Genomic DNA, 21,392 nt, shown 5'->3' with positions numbered 1-21,392 from the left:
TAAGTGCAGCAATTGACATTCTGGCACAATATCTGGCTAACAGCATGACAATAAAAATTTCCCTAAACAGTCTATCGTTTTGGTTGGGAAGGGTTTAGACTAACATGGCAGGGGGATATGTAAGGGTTCAGAGCAGGAGAAATCGAGGACAAGACAAAACAGCAAGGAGAATAAGAAAAGTGACCGGCAGAGAAATCAAGGGCCAGAATCATGGAGCACACCAGGATGATAGGGAGTGGGATAGCTTGATCTTGGTTTCAGATAAAGCTCGGCACAACATCGTGGGCCGAAGGGCCTGTTCTGTGCTGTACTGTTCTATGTTCTAATCACAAGGACACAGTTTAAAAAAAATAACAGGAATGAGACGACTAACATTAAAAGACTAAAAAGCCTTAAAGTTTTGCACCTGAATGCTCAGGGCATTTTAAATAAAATGGATGAACTGGCTGCGCAGATAGATGAAAATAGGTATGATATAGTTGGGACGACGGAGACATGGCTCCAAGATGACCAAGGATGGGAACTAAACATTGAGGGCTATTCAGTGTTTAGGAAGGACAGACAGAAAGGAAACGGTTGTGGAGTTATATTGATTAAAGAAGATATCAATACAATATTGTGGAAAGAAATTAGCGCACACAATGTGGAATCTATGGCTCAAGTTAAGAAACGTAAAGAGGCAAAAAAATGTTAGTGGGTTGGTATATATATATATATAGCCGGGACCGGATGAGATGTACCCCAGGCTACTGTGGGAGGCGAGGGATGAGATTGCTGAGCCTCTGGCGATGATCTTTGCATCATCAATGGAGACGGGAGAGATTCCGGATGATGTTCCTTTATTCAAAAAAGGGAGTAGAGATAGCCCTGGAAATTATAGACCAGTGAGTCTAACCTCAGTGGTTGGTAAGTTGATGGAGAGGATCCTGACAGGCAAGATTTAGGAACATTTGGAGAGGTATAATATGATTAAGAATAGTCAGCATGGCTTTGTCAAAGGCAGATCGTGCCTCACGAGCCTGATTGAATTTTTTGAGGATGTGACTAAACACATTGATGAAGGAAGAGCAGTAGATGTAGTATATATGGACTTCAGCAAGGCATTTGATAAGGTGCCCCATGCAAGGCTTATTGAGAAAGTGAGGGGGGATGGGATCCGAGGGGAATTTGCTTTGTGGATCCAGAACTGGCTTGCCCACGGAAGGCAAAGAGTGGTTATAGTTGGGTCATATTCTGCATGGAGGTCGGTCACCAGTGGAGTGCCCCAGGGATCTGTTCTGGGACCCTTACTCTTTGTGATTTTTATAAATGATCTGGATGAGGAAGTGGAGGGATGGGTTGGTAAGTCTGCTGATGACACAAAGGTTGGAGGTGTTGTGGATAGTGTGGAGGGATGTCAGAAGTTGCAGCGAGACATTGATAGGATGCAAGACTGGGCGAAGAAGTGGCAGATGGAGTTCAACCCAGATAAGTGTGAGGTGGTTTATTTTGGCAGGTCAAGTAGGATGGCGGAATATTTTATTAATGGTAGGACTCTTGGCAGTGTGGAAGATCAGAAGGATCTTGGGGTCCGAGTTCGTAGGACGCTCAAAGCAGCTGTGCAGATTGAGGCTGTGGTTAAGAAGACGTATGGTGTACTGGCCTTCATCAATCGAGGAATTGAGTTTAGGAGTCGTGAGATAATGTTGCAGCTATATAGGACCCTGGTCAGACCCCACGTGGAGTACTGTGCTCAGTTCTGGTCGCCTCATTACAGAAAGGATGTGGAAGCTATAGAAAGGGTGCAGAGGAGATTTACAAGGATGTTGCCTGGGTTGAGGAGCATGCCTTATGAGGATAGGTTGAGTGAGCTCGGCCTTTTCTCCTTGGAGAGACGGAGAATGAGGGGTGACCTGATAGAGGTGTATAAGATGTTGAGAGGTATTGATCGCGTGGACAGTCAGAGGCTTTTTCCTCGGGCTGAAATGGTTGCCACAAGAGCACACAGGTTTAAGGTGCTGGGGAGTAGGTACAGAGGAGATGTCAGGGGTAAGTTTTTCACTCAGAGGGTGTTGGGTGCGTGGAATGGGCTGCCAGCAACGGTGGTGGAGGCAGATTCAATAGGGAAATTTTAAGAGACTTTTGGGAAAGTACATGGAACTTAGTAAGATAGAGGGTTACAGGTAAGCCTAGTAATCGCTAAGGTAGGGACATGTTCGGCACAACTTTGTGGGCTGAGGGGCCTGTATTGTGCTGTAGTTTTTCTATGTTTCTATAGAGCGCCAAACTGTAGTACTAATATTGGGAAAAGCATTAGACAGGAAATCAGAGATGCATGTAATAAAGGAACATCTGTGATTATGGGTGACTTTAATCTGCATACAGATTGAGTGAGTCAAATTAGTCACAGTACAATAGAGGAAGAATTTCTGGAGTGCATATGGGATGGTTTCGTGGACCAATAAGTTGAGGAACCAACAAGGGAACAGGCCATTTTGCCTGCGTATTGTACAATGAGAAAGGATTAGTTGGCAATCTAGTTGAGAGAGAACCCTTGGGGATGTGTGACCATAATATGGTAGAATCCTTTGTCAAGGTGGATAGTGAGGTAGTTGATTCTGAGACCAGGGTCCTGAATCTCAATAAAGGTAACTATGATGGTATGAGTAATAAGTTGGCTATGATGGGAAACATTACTGAAATGAAGGACAGTACAAAGAACAGTACAGAACAGGAAACAGGCCCTTCGGCCCTCCAAGCCTGTGCCGCTCCTTGGTCCAACTAGACCAATCGTTTGTATCCCTCCAGTCCCAGGCTGCTCATGTGACTATCCAGGTAAGTCTTAAACGATGTCAGCGTGCCTACCTCCACCACCCTACTTGGCAGCGCATTCCAGGCCCCCACCACCCTCTGTGTAAAAAACAAGTAAAGTAGACAGACAATGGCAAGTATTAAACGATTGAATAGGTGAACTCCAAAAGTTGTTTATTTCTATTGGCGCATGAGGGCAAAGGGAACTGTGGCCAAACCATGACTTACAAGGGAAATTAGAGATAATTTTAGAGTCAAAGAAACATACAAACCGGTAAGAAAAAGCAATAGACCTGAGGATTGGGAGCAGTTTGAAATTTAGCATAGGTGACCAAGAGATTGATTAAGAAAAGGAAAATAGAGTGTGAAAGCAAGCTTGGGGGGAACATAAAAACTGACTGTAAAAGTTTCTATGGTTATGCAAGGAGAAAAGGATTGACAAAAATGAATGTAAGCCTCGTGCAGTAAGAAATGGGAGAATTCATAGTGGGGAACAAAGAAGTGGCTGAGGAACTGAATTCGTATTTTGCTTCTGTCTTCACAAAGGAAGATATGAATCATGTACTGTTAAGACGGCACGGTGGCACAGTGGTCAGCACTACTGCCTCTCAGTACCAGGGACCCGGGTTTAATTCCGGCCTCAGGTGACTGTGTGAAGTTTGCACGTTCTCCTTGTATCTGTGTGGGTTTCCTCCAGTGCTGTGGTTTCCTCCCACAGTCCAAAGATGTGCAGGGTAGGTGGATTGGTCATACTGAATTGCCCCTTAGTGTCAAGGGATTAGCAGGGTAAATACATAAAGTTATGGGGATTGTCCTCGGTGGGATTGTTGTCAGTGCACATTTGATGGGCCGAATTATCTCCTTCTGCATGGTAGGGATTCTATGATACTGGAAGTTCTGAAAAGACAAGTTTTGATGAGGAGCTGAAGGAAATCAGTACTAATAGAGAAATGATTTTGGGGAAATTAATGGGATTTAAGATGGATAAATCTCCAGGGCCTGATAATCTTCATCCCAGAGTACTTCAGGAAGTGGCCTTAGAAATAGTAGATAGACTTGTGGCCACTTTCTGAAATTCTTTGAACTCTAGAATGGGTCCTACAGATTAGAAGCTAGCTAACATAAGCCTGCTATTCAAAAAGGGAAGTGGAGAGAATACAAGGAACTATAGACCAGTAAGCCTAACATCTAGCAACATAGTTGCTAGAGTCCATTATCAAGGTTTTCGTAGCTCAGCATTTGGGAAGCAGTGGTATAATCAGACAAAGTCAACATAGATTTACAAAAGGGAATTCATGCTTGATTGGAATTGTTTGAGGATGTAACGAGTAGAGTTGACCAGGGAGAGCCGGTGGATGTGGTTTATTTAGATTCTCAGAAGACTTTCGACAAGGTTTCACAGAGCAGATTACTGTGTCAGTTAAAGTGCATGGGATTGGGAGTAATGTTGTAAGATGGATAGAAAGCTGGTTAGCAGATGGGAAGTCAGGACCCCAACTGTTCACATATATAAATGATTTGGACGAGGGGACTAAATGCATTATCTCCAAATTTACAGATGATAAAGTTGGGTGGGAGGGTGAGCTGTGAGGAGGATGCAGAGATGCTTCAGCGTGATTCGGACAAACTGAGTTTGTGAATATATGCATGACAAATGCAGTATAATGTGGATAAACATGCAGGCACAACAGGCAGTGAAGAAGGCAAACAATATTTTGGCCTTCATAGTGAAAGAATTTGAGTATAGGATTTAGGGATGTTTTATGGTAATTGTACAGCGCATTGGTGAGGCTGCACCTGGAGTATTGTGTGCAGTTTTGGTGCCCTTATCTTATAAAAGATTTTCTTATTATGGAGGGAGTACAGTGAAGGTTTGTCAGGCTGATTCCTGGGATGGCAGGACGAAATTGGTTAGGATTATATTCATTGGACTTTAGAGGAGTGAGAGGGGACCTCATAGAAATGTATAACATTCTAACAGGGTTAGACAGGTTAGATTCAGAAATAATGTCCGCAATGGTGGGGGCGTCTAGAAATAGAACATAGAACAGTATAGCACAGTACAGGCCCTTCGGCCCTCGATGTTGTGCCGAACTTTGTCCGAAACCAAGATCAAGCTATTCCACTCCCTATCATTCTGGTGTGCTCCATGTGCCTATCCAATAACCGCTTGAAAGTTCCTAAAGTGTCCGACTCCACTATCACAGCAGGCAGTCTATTCCACACCCCAACCACTCTGAGTAAAGAACCTTCCTCGGATATCCTTCCTGTATCTCCCACCATGAACCTTATAGTTATGCCCCCTAGTAATAGCTACATCCACCCGAGGAAATACTCTCTGCACGTCCACTCTATCTATCCCCCTCATCATCTTATAAACCTCTAAGTCGCCTCTCATCCTCCTCTGCCCTAAAGAGAAAAGCCCTAGCTCCCTCAACCTTTCCTCATAAGACCTATCCTCCAAACCAGGCAGCATCCTAGTAAATCTCCTCTGCACTCTCTCCAATGCTTCCAGGTCCTTCTTATAGTGAGGTGACCAGAACTGCACACACATTCCAAATGTGGTCTCACCAAGGTCCTGTACAGTTGCAGCATAACCCCACGGCTCTTAAACTTAAACCCCCTGTTAATAAACGCTAATACACTATAGGCCTTCTTCACGGCTCTATCCACTTGAGTGGCAACCTTCGGAGATCTGTGGATATGAACCCCAAGATCTCTCTGTTCCTCCACATTCCTCAGAACCCTGCCATTGACCCTGTAATCCACATTCAAATTTATCCAACCAAAATGAATCACCTCGCACTTATCAGGGTTAAACTCCATCTGCCATTTTTCAGCCTAGCTCTGCATCCTATCAATGTCTCTTTGCAGCCTACAACAGCCCTCCACCTCATCCACTACTCCACCAATCTTGGTGCCATCAGCAAATTTACTGACCCACCCTTCAGCCCCCTCCTCCAAGTCATTGGTAAAAATGACAAATAGCAGAGGACCCAACACTGATCCCTGTGGTACAGCGCTGGTAACTGGTCTCCAGTCTGAAAATTTTCCATCCACCACCACCCTCTGTCTTCTATGAGATAGGCAGTTACTTATCCAATCAGCCAAATCTCCCTCCATCCCACACCTCCTTACTTTCTTCATGAGCCGACCATGGAGAACATTATCAAACGCCTTACTAAACTCCATGTATACGACATCAACTGCTCTATCTTCATCTACACACCTAGTTACCTCCTCAATGAAGTCAATCAAATTTGTGAGGCAAGACTTACCCTTCACGAATCTGTGTTGACTATCGCGGATTAAGCTGCTGCTTTCCAAATGGTCATAAATCCTATCCCTCAGGACCTTTTCCATTAACTTACCGACCACCGAAGTAAGACTAACTGGCCTACAACTACCAGGGTCATTCCTATTTCCTTTCTTGAACAGAGGAACAACATTCGCTACTCTCCAGTCCTCTGGCACTATCCCCGTGATCAAAGCCAAAGGCTCTGCAATCTCATCCCTTGCCTCCCAAAGAATCCTAGGATATATCCCATCTGGCCCAGGGGACTTATCGACCTTCAGGTTTTTCAAAATTGCTAATACATCTTCCCTCAGAACATCTACCTCCTCCAGCCTATCAGCCTGTACCACACACTCATCCTCAAAAACATGGCTCCTCTCCTTGGTGAACACTGAAGAAAAGTATTCATTCATCGCCTTTCCTATCTCTTCTGACTCCATGCGCAAGTTCCCACTACTGTTCTTGACCGGCCCTAACTTCACCCTGGTCATTCTTTTACTTCTCACATAAGAGTAAAAAGCCTTGGGGTTTTCCTTGATCCGACCCGCCAAGGACTTCTCATGCCCCCTCCTAGCTCTCCTAAGCCCTTTTTTTTTTAGCTCATTCCTTGCTACCTTGTAACCCTCAAACGACCCAATTGAACCTTGTTTTCTCATCCTTACATACGCTTCCCTTTTCCTCTTGACAAGACATTCAACCCTCACTCGTCCATTCCCTCCCTGCCTGACAAGGACATACCTATCAAGGACACGCAGTATTTGTTCCTTGAACAAGCTCCATTTTTCATTTGTGCCTTTCCCTGACAGTTTCTGTTCCCATCTTAGGCTCCCTAATTCCCGCCTAATCGCATCATAATTAGCCCTCCCCCAATTATAAACCTTGCCCTGCCGTATGAGGAGGGAATCAAGGTCGCAGGAGTGTACCGGCAGACAGGAAGGTCGTCCCCCTCAGCAGTATCCAAAGCGGTATACTTGTTGCCGAGGGGAACGACCACAGAGGATCCTTGTACTGACTGCTTCTTCCCAGCCCCTCTCACCGTTACCCATCTATCTTCTTTCTTCGGAGTAACTACATTCCCGAAGCTTCTATCTATGGCCATCTCTGCCTCCCGAATGATCTGAAGTTCATCCAGCTCCTGCTCCAGTTCCCTAACATAGTTTTTGAGGAGCTGGAGATGGGTGCACTTCCCACAGGTGAAATCAGCAGGGACACTGATGGCGTCCCTCACCTCAAACATTCTGCAGGAGGAACATTGCACTGCCTTCCCTGACATCCTCTCTAGATAACTTGCGGAAACGAAAGAGTGAAAAAAAAATGCTCTCCAGGTCTTTTTTTTTAAGGTTAGAGGAGGGGGGAGGGTGGGAGACTCTACAGGTGTAGTGTCTCGGGTTTCGTCCCAGTTCAAATTTATTGGGCAAAAACCTTCCCAGACCTTCCCAGTCCAAAGATGTGCGGGTTAGGTTGATTGGCCAGCTTAAAAAAATTGCCCCTTAGAGTCCTGGGATGCGTAGGTTAGAGGGATTAGTGGGTAAAATATGTGGGGGTAGAGCCTGGGTGGGATTGTGGTCGGTGCAGACTCGATGGGCCGAATGGCCTCCTTCTGCACTGTAGGGTTTCTATGATTTCTATAATTTCTCTCCGAGGCCTAATTCCTGTTTCCTGTTGTACTAGAAAAAAAAACTCCAACAAAAAGTAATGTAAAAATCAAAGTCTCGTACCTTCAGCTCTTCTCACCCGAATCGCTCCCTCTCCGCTTGCTGTGGTGGAACAATGAGGTGGAAACCTCGAAGCTAAGTTCTTTTTGAAAAAAAAAACAGAAAAAAATAGTGGTCATAGTTTGAAGATGAAGGATAAATCTTTTAGGCCTGAGATGAGGGAAAACTAACTTCGCCCAGAGAGTGGTGAATCTGTGGAATTCACTGCCACAAAAAGTAGTTGAGGCCAAAAAAATTGAGTGATTCAAGAAGGAATTAGCTCTTGGGGCTAAAGAGATCAAGGGATATGGGGGGGAAGGTGGGATCGGGGTATTGAATTTGATGATCATCCATGATCATCATGAATGGTGGAACAGACTTGAAGGGTCGGATCAAGGAAAACCCCAAGGCTTTTTACTCTTATGTGAGGAATAAAAGAATGACCAGGGTGAGGTTAGGGCCGGTCAAGGACAGTCGTGGGAACTTGTGCATGGAGTCAGTAGAGATAGGCGAGGTGATGAATGAATACTTTACCTCAGTGTTCACCAAGGAGAGGGGCCATGTTTTTGAGGAGGAGAAGGTGTTACAGGCTAATAGGCTGGAGGAAATAGATGTTCGGAGGGAGGATGTCCTGGCAGTTTTGAATAAACTGAAGGTCGTTAAGTCCCCTGGGCCTGATGAAATATATCCTAGAATTCTTTGGGAGGCAACGGTTGATCTTTGGGTCCTCGCTGTCCACGGGGATGGTGCCAGAGGACTGGAGAATGGCGAATGTTGTTCCTCTGTTTAAGAAAGGGAATAGAAATGACCCTGGTAATTATAGACCGGTTAGTCTTACTTCGGTGGTTGGTAAATTGATGGAAAAGGTCCTTAAGGATGGGATTTACAACCATTTAGAAAGATGCGGATTAATCCGGGATAGTCAGCACGGATTCGTGAAGGGCAAGTCGTGCCTCACAAATTTGATAGAATTTTTTGAGGAGGTAACTAAGTGTGTTGATGAAGGTAGGGCAGTTGATGTCATATACATGGATTTTAGTAAGGCGTTTGATAAGGTCCCCCATGGTCGGCTTACGATGAAAGTGAGGAGGTGTGGGATAGAGGGAAAGTTGGCCGATTGGATAGGTAACTGGCTGTCTGATCGAAGACAGAGGGTGGTGGTGGATGGAAATTTTTGGATTGGAGGCAGGTTGCTAGCGGAGTGCCACAGGGATCAGTGCTTGGTCCTCTGCTCTTTGTGATTTTTATTAATGACTTAGAGGAGGGGGCTGAAGGGTGGATCAGTAAATTTGCTGATGACACCAAGATTGGCAGAGTGAGTGGATGAGGTGGAGGCCTGTTGTAGGCTGCAAAGGGACATAGATAGGATGCAAAGCTGGGCTGAAAAATGGCAAATGGTGTTTAACCCTGATAAATGTGAGGTGATTCATTTTGGTAGGACTAATTTAAATGTGGATTACAGGGTCAAAGGTAGGGTTCTGAAGACTGGAGGAACAGAGAGATCTTGGGGTCCATATCCACAGAACTCTAAAGGTTGCCACTCAAGTGGATAGAGCTGTGAAGAAGGCCCATAGTGTGTTAGCTTTTATTAACAGGGAGTTGGAGTTTAAGAGCCGTGGGGTTATGCTGCAACTGTGCAGGACCTTGGTGAGACCACATTTGGAATATTGTGTGCAGTTCTGGTCACCTCACTATAAGAAGGATGTGGAAGCGCTGGAAAGAGTGCAGAAGAGATTTACCAGGATGCTGCCTGGTTTGGAGGGTAGGTCTTATGAGGAAAGGTTGAGGGAGCTAGGGCTGTTATCTCTGGAGCGGAGGAGGCTGAGGGGAGACTTAATAGAGGTTTATAAAATGATGAAGGGGATAGATAGAGTGAAGGTTCAAAGACTATTTTCTCGGGTGGATGGAGCTATTACAAGGGGGCATAACTATAGGGTTCGTGGTGGGAGATATAGGAAGGATATCAGAGGTAGGTTCTTTACGCAGAGAGTGGTTGGGATGTGGAATGGACTGCCTGCAGTGATAGTGGAGTCAGACACTTTAGGAACATTTAAGCGGTTATTGGATAGGCACATGGAGCACACCAGGATGATAGGGAGTGGGATAGCTTGATCTTGGTTTCAGATAAAGCTCGGCACAACATCGTGGGCCGAAGGGCCTGTTCTGTGCTGTACTGTTCTATGTTCTATGAAGGGCCAACTGGCCTTCTATTTTTAATGTTTGCGTAAGGGTAGAGTTGATTACAAAGAAAGATAAACTTTGACAAATCAGCAGTAATCTGCAAATTGTATAATTCTAAGCTTTGGATGAAACCCTTATGTTTTTATGTCTTTCTAAATTATTCCATGTTATTTAATATATGACAAGTACTACTTTCTGGTTTAAATAAAATGTAGCTTATTAGTTTCACTGGAAATTGATCAGCAACTTAGCACATAGTCCTGGCTTTTAAATGTGTCAAATGTTTAAAAAAATCTCCACAATTTCATAAAATCGATTCTTGTTGCTGTTACAACAAATAGTTGGCCTCAGCCCAGTGCCATGGTGCAGCGATTAATTTTTAGCCTTTCCATCAGTATAAAATATATAAACTGAAAAACCTCCAAGTCTGTTTGTACCAAGCAACTTGGAATCTTAAAATTACTGGTTTCCTCATTTGTGCATCCTTCACATCCATATACATGTTTTACTATTAGTCCAGGAAGAAAACGTGGCAAAACTGTTCCTTTGAGAAATGTGCTGCCAGGTGGTACTCTGTCAATCATTCCAATGTTGCTATTAACTAGATCTTTTATAAGAAATAGGGGCAGGAGACCATGGGCAGAATCTTACAGTCACGTTCATCCCAAAACTGTAAAATTCTACTCGAGGTCAACGGCATCCCATGCTCCGCCCCTCACCTGCGATTCCCGTGGCGGGCAATCCAGTAAATTTCTGGCCCATATGTTCCCTCGTCATTCAATATGACCATGGTTGATCAGCCACTTTTCTGCTCAATGCCCCTTGTTCTGAGCCTTTCACTTAGATGGCAAAACGCTTGACTTTACATAGAACCCTCCAAATCCTCAGTGTCTCAGATTAATTACTTTTCCTTTGGGAAGAGGGGGATGAAATCTTGAAAGCAGATTTCAGAGAGTTAGGAAGGAAATTAGAAAGCAGCACCTGAAGAGCAGTAATCTCAGGATTACTCTTAGCTGCACGTGCTAGTGAGCATAAGAGTAGGAGGATTGATCAATTAAATATGTGGCTCGAAAAATATTGTAGGAGGGAGGGCATCTGAATTCTGAGGCATTTGGAACTGGCTCTGGGGCAGGTAGGACCTGTACAAGCTGGACGGGTTGCATCTTAACAGGATTGCAACTGATATACTTGCAGGGAGATTTGCTAGTGCTGTAGGGGTGGGTTTAAACTGGCTTGTCATGGGAACCAGAGTTGTGGCCTAAATCCCAAGGATGTAAAGTTGGTAAAATGACGTAGTGATGGGACTAGAAAGCAGATTAAAAAAGAAAGCAAAGTCCGAAAGACGTGCTGGTTAGGTGCGTTGGTCATGCCAAATTCTCCCTCTGTGTACCCAAACAGGCACTGGAGTGTGGCGACTAAGGGATTTTCACAGCAACTTCATTGCGGTGTTAATGTAAGCCTACTTGTGACACAAATAAATAAACTTTAAATTTTAAATTTTAACCTTTAGATGGTGGGTGTGTCCAGAACTGGAGTCGTAGTCATAGAGGTTTACAGCATGGAAACAGGCCCTTCGGCCCAAGTTGTCCATGCCATCCCTTTTTGTAAGCCCTAAACTAATCCCAATTGACCGCTTTTGGCCCATATCCCCCTATACCCATTTTACCCATGTAACTGTCTCAACGCTTTTTAAAAGACAAAATTGTACCCGCTTCTACTGCTACCTCTGGCAGCTTGTTCCAGACACTCACCACCCTCTGTGTGAAAATGCTGCCCCTCTGGATCCTTGTGTATCTCTCCCCTCTCACCTTAAACACGGTATTCCAAGTGTGGCCTTACCAATGTCTTGTACAACTTCAACAAGACGTCCCAACTGCTGTATTCAATGTTCTGACCAATGAAACCAAGCATGCGAATGCTGCCTTCACCATTCTGTCCATTTGTGACTCCACTTTCAGGGAGCTATGAACCTGTACTCCATGATCTCTTTGTTCTATAACTCTCCCCAACACCCAACCATTAACTGAATAAGTCCTGCCCCTGGTTCGATCGACCAAAATGCACCACCTTGCATTTATCTAAATTAAACTCCATCTGCTATTCATCAGCCCGCTGGCCCAATTGATCAAGATCCTGTTACAATCCTAGATAACCTTCTTCACTCTCCACTATGCCACCAATCGGTGTCATCTGCAAACTTACTAATTCTCATCCAAATCTAAATTCTCATCCAAATGATTAATATAACTGACAAATAACAGTGGATCCCACACCGATCCCTGATCGTTTGAAAAAACAACCCTCTACAACCACCCTCTGTCTTCTGTCATCATGCCAATTTTGTATCCATTTGGCTACCTCACCCTGGATCCCGTGAGATTTAACCTTATGTGCCAACCTACCATGTGGTACTTTGTCAAAGGCCTTGCTAAAGTCCATGTAGACAATATCAACTGCACTGCCCTCATCTATCTCCTTAGTTACGCCTTCAAAAAACTCAATCAAATTCGTGAGACATGATTTTCCACTCACAAAGCCATGCTGACTGTCCCTAATCAGTCCTTGCGTTTCTAAATGCTTGTAGATCCAGTCTCTCAAAATACCTTCTAACAACTTACCCACTACAGACGTGAGGCTCACCGGCCAGTAGTTGCCAGGCTTTCCCTGCAGCCCTTCTTAAACAAAGGCACAACATTTGCCACCCTCCAATCTTCAGACACCTCACCTGTGACTATCGATGATTCAAATATCTCTGCTAGGGGATCCGCAATTTCCTCCCTAGTCTCCCACAATGTCCTGGGATACACTTCTTCAGGTCCTGGGGATTTATCTACCTTGATGCACTTTAAGACTTCCAGCACCACCACCTCTGTTATATGTACACTCCTGAAGGCATCACTATTTATTTTCCCAAGTTCCCTAACATCCATGCTTTTCTCAACAGTGAATACTGATGAGAAATATTCATTTAGGATCTAGGGGTCATGGTTTGAGGATAAAGGGTAAACCTTTAAGAACTGAGCGGAGGAGAAATTTCTTCACCCAGAGGGTGGTGAATGTGTGGAATTCACTACCGCAGAAAGTAGTTGAGGCCAAAACGTTTTCTGATTTCAAGAAGAAATTGGATATAGCTCTTGGGGCTAAATTAATCAAGGTATATGGGGGAAAGGGGGATCAGGATATTTAATTCAATGACCAGCCTTAATCAAAATGAATAGCGAAGCAGGCTCAAAGGGTTGAATGGCCTACTCCTGCTTCCAGTTTGTGTTTCTGAAGAAAAGGGGGTGGAGTTGTGCTAATAAGGGATGGGATCAGTGCAGTAGCAAGGCTGGATCTCAGATCAGAAAAACAATGTAGAATCGGTTTGGATGGAGCTCGACAGAAAAGGGCAGTAGACATTTGTTGGAGTTGTTTACAGGCCATCTCATAGTAATGGTATTAATCAGGAGATGAGGGAAGCATGTGGCATGGGCAATACAGTAATCATAGGTGACTTCAATCTGCACACGTGAGTACCAGTGATGTGGAAGACATGTTTCTGGAGTGCGTTAGGGATGGGCTTCTAGATCAGTATGTTGTGGAGCCAACGAGAGGACAAGTTATTCTAGATCTAGTATTATGTTATGAAAAAGGAATAGTTAATTTAGTTGTAAAAGAACCATTAGGGATGAGTGACCACAATATTATATAATTTTACATTGTTTGAAAGTGAGCAAGTTCAATTTGAAGGCAGAGTGTTAAAGTTGAATAAGGAAACTATGAAGGCATGAGGGGCACATTGGCTAAGGTAGATTGGGAAAAACATATTAAAAGTATGATTGTGCATAGGCAATGGATAGTCTTCAAAAAATTATTACATTGCTTATCGCATCAATACCACTAAGTGGGTTATGATGCAAACAGCCTCCTCTCCCCCCCCCCCCCCCCCCCCCCCCCCCCCAAAAATAAAAACCCACTCAACCATGGCTGATAAAGAAAGTTAAGGATTGTATAAAATCAAAAGAAAACGCTTATAAAGTTGCCAGAAGTAGTAGTAACCACAGCGATTGGGAGGTTTTTACAATACAGCAAAGGAAGGCCAAGAATCTGACAAAGGGAGAACAGAATATGAATGCAATCTAACAAAAACAGACTGTAAAAGCTTCTGTATGTATGTTAAAAGGAAGCGTTTGGCTAAGACAAATGTGGGTCCATTACAGGCAAAGTCAGGAGAATTCATAATGGGGAATAGAGAAATGGTAGAGAAGCTAAATGATTACTTTGTCTGTTTTCACTAAGGAAGATACAGAAAATCTCCCAGATGTAGAGATCCAAGGGATCAGGGACAATTTGGGATTGAAGGAAATTAGTATAAGTAAGCAGGTTGTATTGGGAGAAATTAATGGGACTTAAACTCCCCAGGACCTGGTATTTCAAAATCCCAGAGTGTTAAGGCGTTGCTATAGAGATAGTAGATGCATTGGTGATCATCTTCCAAAATTCTGTAGATTCTGGAATGTTTCCTGAAGATTGAAAGGTCGCAAATGTCAACGTACTATTTAAGAAGGGAGGGAGAGAGGAAGCATGGAATTATGGACCAGTTAGCCTTACACCAGTCATAGGGAGAATGCTAGAATATATTATAAAAGATAGTCAAGATCTGATTGGGCAAAATCAGCATGCATTTATGAATGGGAAATCATGTTAGACAAACTTGTTGGAGTTTATTGAGGGTTGACAAAGGAGAGCTGATGGACATAGTGGGTGGAATTTTACGACCTCATAACTCCCGTTTTGCGGCAGGAAAATGTTGTAAAATTGGATATGATGCAACTAGTGGGAATGGCGCCTGTTTTTGCGCCCATGCTCATTTTATCGAAAAAAATCGGTGCAATCGGGACCCTGCCCAAAACAAGCAAAATGTAAATTTGCATTTTTTGCATTCATCACATTGTAATTAGCGAGCTTCACTCCCAATCATCCCAGCTCACCTGCCTTAACGGCCTCATTCGCTACAGCTGGATCAGTCAGAAAAACACCTCATTTAAAAGTCACATTCAGGTGCTTGAGCAGAGAGGGTGAACGAGCAGAGAAGTCTCTGCTTTCAAACTGCTCTGTTCTGCTTGGGGGGGGGGGGGGGTTGTTTCGGGTCAGGGGGGCCCGCGAGTGTGTGGAGGGTTGGTGTTCTTCACGGGGTCCGACTGCGGTGTCTCAGGACAGACCCGGCTCAGAGTACTGACCTCGCTCGGGTCTAAGCATTCTGGGTCCTCGTGCTGGTGGGGGAATGGGCTGGAAACTCTTTGAAGTGTCGGTGCTGCAGCCTCAAGACTTGTCAAGCAGCACTGTCTGTGGCCACTACTGCATGGGTTCTGGATGTGTGTTTGTGAGTGTGGGGAGACAGGGGGAGCCATGTTGCCATTCTGAGATCTGGTGGGGGCGGTATAGGGAGTGTGTGTTGATGGTGTTTGGGGGGGTGGGGTGGGGGGGGGGGGGGCAGCGGGTGAGGGGAGGTGTATGGGAGTTTGGGTGGCTGGGGCCTGTGGGGGGGGGGATGAAGAGTGTGTGTTGCTAAGGATCTGTGAGGGGGTATGGGGAGTGTGTGTTGCTGGGGGTCTGAGAGAGGGTATGGAGAGTGTGTGTTGCTAGGGATCTGTGAGGGGGTATGGGGAGTGTGTGTTGCTGGGCTGGGGGGTGAGCAGAGTTCTTCAACCTCTCTATCTGTCTGTCTCTTTCCCCAAATTCTCTCCCCTCCCCACCCTTCAGATTAACGAGATGGTTTCTGCAATGCAACCCATTGATCTTGCTGTTCTTTTGGTTGCTGCTGGAGATGAGGCGGAGTAGGAGGATGAATTGCGAGCAGACGAGGCCCAGGCCTTACCACTCACAGGAGTAGAGGGAGATGGCCACCAGAGGCAGACGTAGCTGCCATTCGCCCCAAGGGGAGGGGAGGGGGTGGGGGGCGGTGGCCGTGGGAGCGGTGGGGGTGGTGCCTGGAGGGGAGGGGGGGTTGCTGCCTGGAGAAGGAAGGAGCAGACACCCTGGCAGTTCCGCATGCGAGTGTCCTTCAAGAAAAGAGACAGTGCGACACCTGTTCCATTTGTTGCAGGACCTGGCACCCACTCCCAGTGGCTATGAAAGTGACAGCATTCTTAAACTTTTACGCCACCAGGTCCTTCCAGACTGCCAGTGCAGACCTTTGTGGCATTTCCCAACCATCCATCCACAAGTGTGTCAAGGAAGTCACGGATGCCCGGGTTGGCCGGGATATTAAATTTGACCTGGACCAGGCCCATCAGCAAGCCCAGGCTGCAAGATTCGCAGCCATCACGAGGATGTCTAATTTGCAGGGGGGCATCGACTGCACCCACGTTGCCCTCAAGGCCCAGGTGAAGAATCCAGGAAGATTCATGAACAGAAAGGACTTCCATTCGATAAATCTGCAGTTGGTGTGTGACCATCAGCTGAACATTATGAACGTCTGCGCCAGACACCCCGGCAGCATGCATGACAGTTTTCTGTTGAGAAGCTCAGACGTACCGGAGGCCTTTGTGAAGGAGCCCAGGGTGCAGGGATGGCTCTTGGGGGACATGAGGTACCTGTTTCAGACTTTGCTGATGATGCCTGTGCAGAGGCCTGAGACTGATGCGGAGACCCAATGTAATGAGGCCCACATAGCCACCTGTTCAATAGTGGGGCGGTGCATAGGCCTTCTCAAAATGCGGTTCAAGTGCCTGGACTGCTTTGGTGGGGGCCTCCAATGTAGCCCCCTGATATTGTCCTGCATTGTGGTTGTGTGCTGTGCCCTACATAACCTGGCGCAGCAGCGAGGAGACCTTTTGGAGGAGGAGGACATGGAGGCCGACCAGCCAGGCATTGCTAACGAGGAGACCACCAGCAGGAGGAGGAGGAGGAAGGCGGCGATGAGGAGCAACACCAGCCAGCTGCCAGAGGGCTGACGGCAGCAAAGATCAGGCATGCGAGGGAGGCGCTGAATACCACTTGCTTTGGTTACTAGGGGCCTGTGTGTTGCTGCATATGGGTTCCATTCCCACCCCTACTCGCCCTCCCCCACCTTGGAGTCCTACAATCTCCTGCAACATTGGGACGCCAGTGTGGTGGGCCTGGGTACATTGTGTTAGCGAGTTTCTGTTTCTGGCAGGACTCGCTGTGCGCCAGTGTGATGATGCTCTGATGTAAACTAGTCTAACTTCTATCTGAGTTCCGCTGGCACCTGGGCCCATGTATGGGTGATGGGTAAGGGAGCACTAAACCCCCATGCAGGGCCCCAGGGCAGGTGGGGAGGGAGGGGGGAGGAATCTCTCGTGGGTTCTGAGGATGCTATGGCAGATGCTGTAAGTCGCTGCCAATGCATGCCATGCCACCCACTGTAGCCAGTGACTTATTTGAGTGCCTTGATTTTCCTAGTAGCAGTGCGTTGAGGGGCCTCCCCCACTGACATCAACATGCAGAGTCCCTCCGGAGACCATTGGGGTAAATACATTCCTGTTAGAAGCTAATTAGAGACAAGTTAGTCACAGGTGTGGGGTGAAATAAGATTTATTGTTGCCAATAAAAGTGCTTTCAAAATAAGGGATAATATAAAAACATGTGAAGGTGAGACTTTAAAGTGCCCAAATATTCTATCTACCTAGTGTTCCCCTACCTTAGTGCCGCTACGACTTTTTAACCTTACATGGCCTACGACTGCGTCTCAGTGTCTCCTCAGGATGTACATCAGAGGTGGAGGAGGCCAGTTGCCTACCACACCCTATGGTCTGTGATGCCCTTGGCAATTGTCCTCTGGAGGGCCTGGATCTTGAGAGCCCTGGCCAGCTTCAAGATGTGGAGATGCCGGCGTTGGACTGGGGTAAACACAGTAAGAAGTTTAACAACACTAGGTTAAAGTCCAACAGGTTTAGTTGGTAGCAAATGCCACTAGCTTTCGGAGCAGGCTGCCCCTTTGTCAGGTGGAGTGGAGAAATGCTCACAAATGGGGCACAGAGACACAAACTCAATTTACAGAATAATGATTGGAATGCAGTCTTTATTCTGTAAATTGAGTTTGTGTCTCTGTGTGCCCTGTTTGTGAGCATTTCTCCACTCCACCTGACGAAGGGGCAGCGCTCCGAAAGCTAGTGGCATTTGCTACCAAATAAACCTGTTGGACTTTAACGTGGTGTTGTTAAACTTCTTACAGCTTCAAGATGTCAGGGATGTATCCAAGTCACCCTCTTCATCCCGATGCCCCGGTGTCAGGAAGGGGGAAGTCAGAAGGCATAGCCACAATCTCCTGGCTGGAAGGACCTGGCATGGGCTCGCGCCCTTCTTCCTCCCTCAGGGTTCCTGGGGGCCCTGGGTCACTCCATGGGACGGTGGTACTTCTGCAGTGAGGTCCAGAAGCTCCGGCATCACTTGGCTCTGCCAGTCTTGGAGGACTACCTGTGTTCCTGCCATGGTGGCTGAGCCCTTTGCGATGGCCCTATGAATTGGAGGCCACCTGTCAATGGCAACAGCAAGTGCCCTCTGAGACTGGGCCACGCTCTGCAGCCCCTCAGCCATGACTGGGCCATGTTCTCGAGGGCTGCAGCCATAGCCCGCTATGTCTCAACGCTGGATCTCCTGCAAGCTCTCGAGCCCTCACCATGGGCCACAGAATCTCCAGAAGCCTGTTCAGTCCCTCAGCTGTGGCCTGCTGTGACTCAGTCATGGCCCTTTGGGATTCTGTTGTAGCCTGCTGTGACTTGGTCATCGCTTGGACCCTGCCACTCATGGTGAGGATTTCCTGCCCCAGGCTTCCCACTGCAGACGCCACCCTTGCAGTGTTCGCCTGGGAACTATGCAAGACAGACAATAGCTGGTCCGTCTGAAAGCTTTGGGACTCCTCCCAACAGCGTCGGAGTTGGTCCAGTGTGGCCGTCAGCCCCTCCTGCATTCCCTGGCTCTGTTGCTTCATCTCCAGCAGCTGAGGTGAGGGAGAAGTGATCTCCGAGGCCCAGCATGTAGCCTGGGGCCAGCTGAGTCCTCACGTCCGGCAGGCCCCTGCGTGCCAGAGACCTCGAACGTTCTCTCCTCCACCCGATGTACATTATCAGATGTGTCGTGCTCACCAGAGAGTGACCCAGAAGCCTCATCACTAACTTGACCCACCAATGTGAGAGTCTCTAGGATGGTGAACTGCGAGGTGGAAATTGAAGCATAACTGGTGTTGGCCTCAGAGTTCCCTTCATCAGTTTCCTCCAAGGAGTCTTCCAAGCTGTTTAGGGGCAGGATGGGTGGGAGCAGCAGTGGGGGCCGCGATGCCAGATGGCCTGGGCGCATCAGGGTCCTTTCCTGCAACACAGGACTCAAGGTTAAGCGCAAGAGAGGAGAATCAGGGCTGCGTGCAATTTACTTGAGATTTCTCCAACAAGTGCAGGATCGGCAGGTGCCCACTCCTATGGTCCCAACATTGACTGGGACAGCCATAGTATTAGAGGGTTGGATGGAGAGAAATTTGTTGAGTGTATTCAGGAGGAATTTCTCATTCAGTATGTGGATGGCCCGAACTAGAGAGGGGGCAAAACTTGACCTCCTCTTGGGAAAGTCCAAAGATGTGCGGGTTAGGCTGATTGGCCATGCTAAAATTGCCCCTTAGTGTCCTGAGGTGCGTAGGTTAGACGGATTAGCGGGTAAATGTGTAGGGATATGGGGGTAGGGCCTGGGTGGGATTGTGGTTGGTGCAGACTCGATGGGCCAGATGGCCTCTTTCTGCACTGCAGGGCTTCAATAATTCTATGAAATAAGGAAGGGCAGGTGACAGAAGTGTTAGTGAGGGATCACTTTGGGACCAGTGACCATAATTCTATTGGTTTTAAGATAGCTATGGAGAATGATAGGTCTGGCCCAAAAGTTAAAATTCTAAATTGGGGCAAGGCCAATTTTGATGGTATCAGGCAGGAACTTTCAAAAGTTAATTGGGGGAGTCTGCAGGAAGGCAAAGGAACGTCTGCTAAGTGGCATGCTTTCGCAAGTGTGTTAACCAGGGTTCAGGGTAAACACATTCTTCTTGGAATGAAGGGCAAGGCTGGCAGAAGTCAGGAACTCTGGATGTTTTGGGATATTGAGGCCCTGGTCAAGAAGAAGAAAGAAGCACATGACATGCATAGGCAGCTGGGATCAAGTGAATCTCTTAAAGAGTATAGGGGGTGTAGGAGTAGAGTTAAGAGAGAAATCAGGAGGACAAAAAGGGGACATGAAATTGTTTTGGCAGATAAGGCAAAGGAGAATCCAAAGAGCTTCTACAAATACATGAAGGGCAAAAGAGTAACAAGGGAGAGAGTAGGGTCTCTTAAGATCAACAAGGTCATCTGTGTGCGGATCCACAAGAGATGGGTGAGATCCTAAATGAATATTTCTCATCAGTATTTACTGTTGAGAAAAGCATGGATGTTAGGGAACTTGGGGAAATAAATAGTGATGTCTTGAGGAGCGTACATATTACAGAGAAGGAGGTGCTGGAAGTCTCAAAGCGCATCAAGGTAGATAAATCCCTGGGACCTGATGAAGTATATCCCAGGACGTTGTGGGAGGCTAGGGAGGAAATTGCGGGTCCCCTAGCCGAGATATTTGAATCATCGATAGTCACGGGTGAGGTACCTGAAGATTGGAGAGTGGCAAATGTTGTGCCTTTGTTTAAAAAGAGCTGCAGGGAAAAGCCTGGGAACAACAGGCCAGTGAGCCTCACATCTGTGGTGGGTAAATTGTTGGAAGGTATTTTGAGAGACAGGATCTACAGGCATTTAGAGATGCAAGGACTGATTAGGGACAGTCAGCATGGCATTGTGAGTGGAAAATCATGTCTCACAAATTTGATTGAGTGTTTTGAAGGGGTAACCAAGAAGGTAGATGAGGGCAGTGCATTGATGTTGTCTACATGGACTTTAGCAAGGCCTTTGACAAGGTACCGCATGGTAGGTTGTTGCATGAAGTTAAATCTCACGGGATCCAGGGTGGGGTATCTAAATGGATACAAAATTGGCTTCTTGACAGAAGCCAGAGTGTGGTTGCAGAGAGTTGTTTTTCAAACTGGAGACCTGTGACCAGCGGTGTGCCTCAGGGATCAGTGCTGGGCCCACTGTTTTTGTCATTTATATTAATGATTTGGATGAGAATATAGGGGGCATGGTTCGTAAGTTTGCAGATGACACCAAGATTGGTGGCATAGTGGACAGTGAAGAAAGTTATCTCCAATTGCAACGGGATCTTGATCAATTGGGCCAGTGGGCTGACGAATGGCAGATGGAGTTTAATTTAGACAAATGCGAGGTGATGCATTTTGGTAGCTTGAACCAGGGCAGGACTTACTCAGTTAATGGTAGGGTGTTGGGGAGAGTTACAACAAAGAGATCTAGGGCTACATGTCCATAGCTCCTTAAAAGTGGAGTCACAGGTGGACAGAGTGGTGAAGAAGGCAT

General features: G+C 46.5%; 1 protein-coding gene across 1 annotated transcript in view; it reads left to right on the top strand.

Annotated features, from left to right (window-relative positions):
• avl9 (AVL9 homolog (S. cerevisiase)) overlaps positions 1-21,392 on the top strand; it is a 208,910-nt gene that overhangs the window by 137,487 nt on the left and 50,031 nt on the right. The window lies entirely within an intron of this gene.

Source organism: Mustelus asterias, chromosome 7, assembly GCF_964213995.1.
Source record: "Mustelus asterias chromosome 7, sMusAst1.hap1.1, whole genome shotgun sequence".
Taxonomy (NCBI): Eukaryota; Metazoa; Chordata; class Chondrichthyes; order Carcharhiniformes; family Triakidae; genus Mustelus; species Mustelus asterias.
This window is presented reverse-complemented; position numbering and strand designations above follow the sequence as displayed.